We start from the raw sequence: 6000 nt of genomic DNA, 5'->3' as shown, positions 1-6000 counted from the left end.
CATTGTGGCTCGACGAGGACCCGATGAAGGAGGCTATGCTGTCAGCCACACGGTGGAGGTCGATGGCAATGTCTGCCATGTGCCGTGTCTGGCGGGCCTGTTCCCTTTAGAGCCCTTCTTGGACGGATCCGGCTGCACCCCTGGTCTTGCTCAGGGCCTTCCTGGGAGTTGCAGTCGGTTGCGTCCCTCTGGCCAGGGTGGCCGTTTAAGGCGTTCCTCTGGCCAGGGTGGCCCTTGGAGGCGTTCCTCTGGCTGGAGTGGCCCTCGGGGGGGGTTCCCCTGATGGGCGTCGATGTCGTTAGGAGGTCTGCGACTTCAACCGTCTCAGAGGGTCCGGAGCAGATGGTCTCCTCAACATCGAGGTACAGCCAGTCCTCCTGTTGGATGTCCACAGGCTCCTCCACAACGACCTCCAATGCACATGTGTGTGCACTCCCCTCCACCGTTGCTGCAGCCACAGTGTGTTTACCAGCTTCGTGGCTTCCCAGGGGGTCAGACCGAGGAACATGTTGCTTGCCTGGCGTGGGTCGTCCAGAGGCAGATGATGGCCCAGCTACCTCCAGCACATCTGTGGATGACACACAGCATTCACATGTTGGTGGACCCACACATATGTCACATGTTCCCTTGCACCTCCTCACATGCTCCACACCGGATGGGGGATGAAACACACTTACCTCTCTTCAAGTCCTGTTCGCTGGAGTCAAATCCCTCCAGGGTCTCCACCTGCTCCTGCTCCAGGCAACTGGCTATGACCTCCTCTTCAGCAGTCAGCTTTAAAGTACTAGCTGATCCGCCTCCCGTGGCCCTGGTGCCTCTTCATCTTTGCCAACTTTTCCCTGACACGCTGACGCATGTCATTTATTTTTTTCTGGACCTCCTTCCATGTCCTGGTTTCGTGGCCGAGGGTGTTCAGCTCCAGGGTCACCTTCTGCAAGATTTCCAGTTTCCTGGCCTTGCTTGTCCTCCCGCTCTTTGCTCCGTGGAGGTAGGTGTCATACTTGGCAATGGCCGTGGTCAGGATCGCCTTCTCATCCACAGAGAAGTTCTTCTTCCGCTTCTCCTTGTCAGTGTCACTGTCTGACATGTCGGCCCAGATTCAAAAAGCACGTCTGCACCAGGGAACACGTCTGCACCAGGGAACACAAGCTGGCGTACTTTTGTGAAGGACGTGCGTCTGGCTGGGCGTACGTTATGTACGCGGTGATCCGGCGTAGCTTAGGCGGTTGTGCCAGCACGGTTGTGAGCAGGAGCAGGGGGTGCTGTGCATGCATCCACGTCACGCCGCATGCGCAGTCCGGGTGTAAAACTGCGCCACGCCGACGTACCGGTCTGGCGCTCGGCACATCATTTGCATGGGGTCACGCCCACTTCCACCTACGCCGGCGTGCGCCTTCGAAACCCATGCTCCGCTGGCGCAACGTTGGGAGCACTGGCTTGCTGAATGCAATGCTTGCGTCTCCGCGCTACGTTGGCGTGGCGTACGGAGTTTGCGCTACGGCGGCGTAATGTGCACCTTGCTCTCTGTAAATCTGGGCCAAGATACTTATTGGGGGTTATAACTAATCTTGTTTGGATACAAGTTCAAAACTGTATTTATAACTGAATAAAAAAAAAAACCTTTCTGCGCCTTTTTTATTTCCTGGGCTATAACGGTGCAGTTCCGCTTTAAAAAACTTGTGTAACTGGTTATGGAGATGTGCTCTGGTTCACAGGCTGCTAGGCATTCAGTAGCCCCACCCACATCGCCTCCCCTCTCTTCCTCTTTTGGCTCTGTACAAAACATTTGGCATGCGTTTACGTGTTTACAAGAGTAGCGCAAGAAAGGAAGCTGATTAGCAGTGCAGAAAGAACATTAGGAGGTATGTAGTTTCATTTTATCCTAGCCCTAAAAGCTTTTACTTACAAACTCTCATGCATTTATCATAAAGCATGTATTATAGCCTTTGTGTTGTATAATATATAAGCCGTACAATAATTTTATTATTGATAGGAATGTACTGCAAATAAAAATGTTTTTTTGCTTTTTACAATTCATAAAACATATTTTTGCCGTGGTACATTTCAGCCTGAGTAGGATGGTTGTAGCGATATTCAGACCCATAACAGACCATGAACAGGACATCACACTAGAAAACGAAACTAATTAAATACAAAAAACAAACATTTATTATATTGCAGCTTACACTTTCTTAGATGTGATGGCTACATTCTTTTGCTTTTTTAGTCTTTTTTCTATTTTAATCTGGTGGTCTGACCAGTAAGCTGAAGGAGCTCTCCAGCAAAATGTATCAGTTACAGTGATGAGACAAACCATTTAACGTATAGTGAGGTGAGGGGCGCTATATCAAAATAGTGGATGCGTGTCACAATGTGCGTTTGAGTAGTACACAGTGTAACTGTGTACCCAAATCTATGTGAAAAACCAAACAGATTATAGTCTAAACTCTATAAGTACAATAGTGCCAAATGCCGTGGAAAATAAATAAAATATAAAAAAAAAAAAATTTTTTTTAAAAGAATGTCCAGCAAATAAATAGTTAAGTGCGAAATGGATCCAGTGTTGTATCAAGTCCAGGTGCAAAATGCAAATAATCCAATCCCAAATCGCAGGGAAAAGTGCAAATGCTAAAGTGCTTGTGAATCTTCAAAATAGCCAAAGTGCGAGAAAGAAGTGATACGCCTTCACCTATAGGTCACCAGAATAATAATGGATGGCTCCTTACCACACGGTGTTGACCAGATTACTTAAAATATGGTCAATCAGGCTTGTTTTAAATGAGGATCAGCAGGGTCTCATTGGATTCCAATGTCAGCGATTGCAGCAAATGGTGTACCAAGAAAGGAGAAGAGATACCACCATAGTGTAAAACCATTTAATATACGAAAGTTAAAATTACAATGCCAAATGGCCTCTTACTGTTGCTGGTGCCCGTTCCCGGCACTGAGGCTGTAGGTGGTGGGGATAGTAAGACAAGATAAGAGATGGCCGCGTCCTGGTCCACTAGCGTGCGTTCCACCGCTAGTTGTCCATCAACCAGTGAGACCGGAAGTGCGTGGCTATGCGTGCGCGCCCGGATACCGCCTCGACGTCACGTTTCAGTTAAACCGTCTTCAGGAAGCGTATCCAGCACACGCAACAGACATCTATTATATAGGTCTGTCTATCAGCCTGTGGGAGGGGCAATCGGATCATGTGACAGCCTCTGTCCCAGTTACCAAAGCTCACATATTAAACACATTATGGCTGTGCAAACTGTCTCCAATCATAAATCAATACATACATGTATCTGCTCGCTGCTTAAAATACCTGAAATGTATCTTTGAATTCTTATTTGGACATGTTGAATTTGTTTAAAACTCTGGCATTTTTGATATGCTATGCAATGGGTCCATAGTGTTCTGTGCGCCATCTAGAGGGGTTATGTGGTATTGTGCAAAATAGCACCAGTATTCTAAATCCATCTAGATGCAGTGCGTTTTTAGTTCTCCCAGTTATATTATTATTTAATATGTGTGCCATTTGCGTAGCCTGTAAATTAGTTAAAATAGGTTATAAAATAATAAAAAATAATAAAAATTATACAATCCAACTCGAGTAGTACAAGGAGTGTGTATGTAACTTTAGTTGTAAAACAATCAAAATTCTACACTCCAAGGCTCGGGTGGTGCAAGGAATGTGTGTTTTCCCTCTACCCTTTTGTTTTGTGTGAGCCCAATTCAAGATGGGTTGGCCGATGGGTGATATGCAAACTGCCCAGCCCCTTGGAGTGGGGATCTCCCAAAATCCTCTGGGTGTGTGTATGGAATGGTGCACTAAACTGTTTGTTTGCTCACCCCATAGGTCTGCCGTTCACGCATCAGTTAAAAAACAATTAAGGTCGAGCTCTATATTGAGCCTTAGTGGTCGCATAGTCCTTAGACGATGTATCCATTGAGTCTCGTTCTGAGATACTGCCTTAGTAAGGTCAGTACCACGCCAATGTTTGGTAATCCTATCAATTCCATAGAATTTTAACAGACTCGGGTCCCTGTTGTGGTACAAGTCAAAATGCTTAGACACGCTGTGTTCTGGGTACCCTTTAATTATATTGGCCACATGTTCGTTTATTCTGACTTTAAGTTCGCGGGTAGTCCGGCCCACGTATTGCAGAGTGCACGGACATTCTAGGACGTACGTTACAAATTTGGAATGGCATGTTATCAATGGTTTGATAGTGAATTCTTGTCCAGTTACACTGGACGTGAACTTACTGATCTTTTTTCCTTGCCTTTTTGTTTTCTTACAGGATCTGCAGCGGGTGCAGTAGTGGAAGCTGGATCCGTCCAGGAAAGTGTGTGGCTTTTCTGGAGGATCTGGGACACTGGTGGCTACCATATTTCTCAGGCCTGGTGCTTTCTTATAGATAAAGGCAGATGTTTCGGCAGGATTTTGACCAAATCCATGTCTTTTAAAAGTATAGGCCAAAACTCTTTGACAATTTTCTCCACACTTCTATATTGCCTGTGGTAACCTGATATAAAAGGTACATCTTCTTTTCTGGGGGGTCTCACTCTAGTTTCCAAGAGGGACTCCCTATCCATTGCCAAGACTTCTTGCTGCGTTTTCCACAATGCATTTTGGGTATAACCTTTTTCTATAAACTTCTCAGTTAATATTGCGGCTTGTAGTTCAAAATCCGCAACATCATCGCAGTTTCGACGGATCCTCATGTATTGCCCTTTTGGTATTGCACCCAGCCATTTTGGGTGATGGCAACTTGAAATAGGCACGAATCCGTTGCGGTCCGTTGGTTTAAAATACGTTTTTGTGAGGACCCGGCTGCCCTTTTTCGTTAGCGTAAGGTCCAAAAAATGGCTGGAAGTCTTACTGGACTCTGCTGTGAAACTGAGACCGTAGTTGTTGGTATTCATTTTGGATAAAAATTGTTCCAATGATGCTTGGGGACCTTCCCAGAATAGTAAAATATTGTCTATATACCTTCGGTAATATATAAGCGATGTAACATTGTCCTTAAAAATGGTCTCTTCCTCCCATCTGTTAAGTACCAGATTAGCTACACTGGGGGCATACCTGGCGCCCATTGCGACTCCTTTGATTTGCTTGTAGAAGTCTCCCTGGGCCCAGAAGTAGTTGTTTCCCATAGCTATTTTAAGACCCTTCACCAAATATCCAATTTGGGCCTGGGGTAATGAAGATTTTTCTCCCAAGGCCTCCTTTACTGCCAGAATTGCGTCTGCTTGCCGGATGTTGGTGTAAAGCGACTCTACGTCTACAGTTACCAACCACGTTTCCTCTGAAACTGTGATGGATGCTAACGATTTTATGAGTTCTTTGCTATCCTTGAGATAGTCTTTCCCCTGTACAACTAGGGGTTGGAGAAAGAAATCCAAATATTCTCCCACTCTGGAATAGAGTGATCCCATCCCACTGATGATGGGTCTTCCTGGTGGATGGGTCTTGTTTTTGTGTATCTTAGGCACAATGTAAAGGACAGCCACGCACTTCCGGTCTCACTGGTTGATGGACAACTAGCGGTGGAACGCGCGCTAGTGGACCAGGACGCGGCCATCTCTTATGTTGTCTTACTATCCCCACCACCTACAGCCTCAGTGCCGGGAACGGGCACCAGCAACAGTAAGAGGCCATTTGGCATTGTAATTTTAACTTTTGTATATTAAATGGTTTTACACTATGGTGGTATCTCTTCTCCTTTCTTGGTACACCATTTGCTGCAATCGCTGACATTGGAATCCAATGAGACCCTGCTGATCCTCATTTAAAACAAGCCTGATTGACCATATTTTAAGTAATCTGGTCAACACCGTGTGGTAAGGAGCCATCCATTATTATTCTGGTGACCTATAGGTGAAGGCGGATCACTTCTTTCTCGCACTTTGGCTATTTTGAAGATTCACAAGCACTTTAGCATTTGCACTTTTCCCTGCGATTTGGGATTGGATTATTTGCATTTTGCACCTGGACTTGATACAACACTG

The 6000-nt window shown here is 45.8% G+C and overlaps 1 protein-coding gene across 2 annotated transcripts in view; it reads left to right on the top strand.

The window, feature by feature from the left end:
• Positions 1–1747: 1747 nt before the first annotated feature.
• LOC120909181 overlaps positions 1748–6000 on the top strand; it is a 108612-nt gene continuing 104359 nt past the window's right edge. Inside the window, exon 1 of one of the 2 annotated variants that reach the window (XM_040320900.1) lies at positions 1748–1862. The gene's annotated coding sequence lies outside the window, so the exon portion shown is untranslated. The remainder of the gene's footprint in view (positions 1863–6000) is intronic. The other variant, XM_040320897.1, reaches the window with a different exon arrangement.

Source organism: Rana temporaria, chromosome 8 (genome assembly GCF_905171775.1).
Source record: "Rana temporaria chromosome 8, aRanTem1.1, whole genome shotgun sequence".
Lineage (NCBI taxonomy): Eukaryota > Metazoa > Chordata > Amphibia > Anura > Ranidae > Rana > Rana temporaria.
This window is presented reverse-complemented; position numbering and strand designations above follow the sequence as displayed.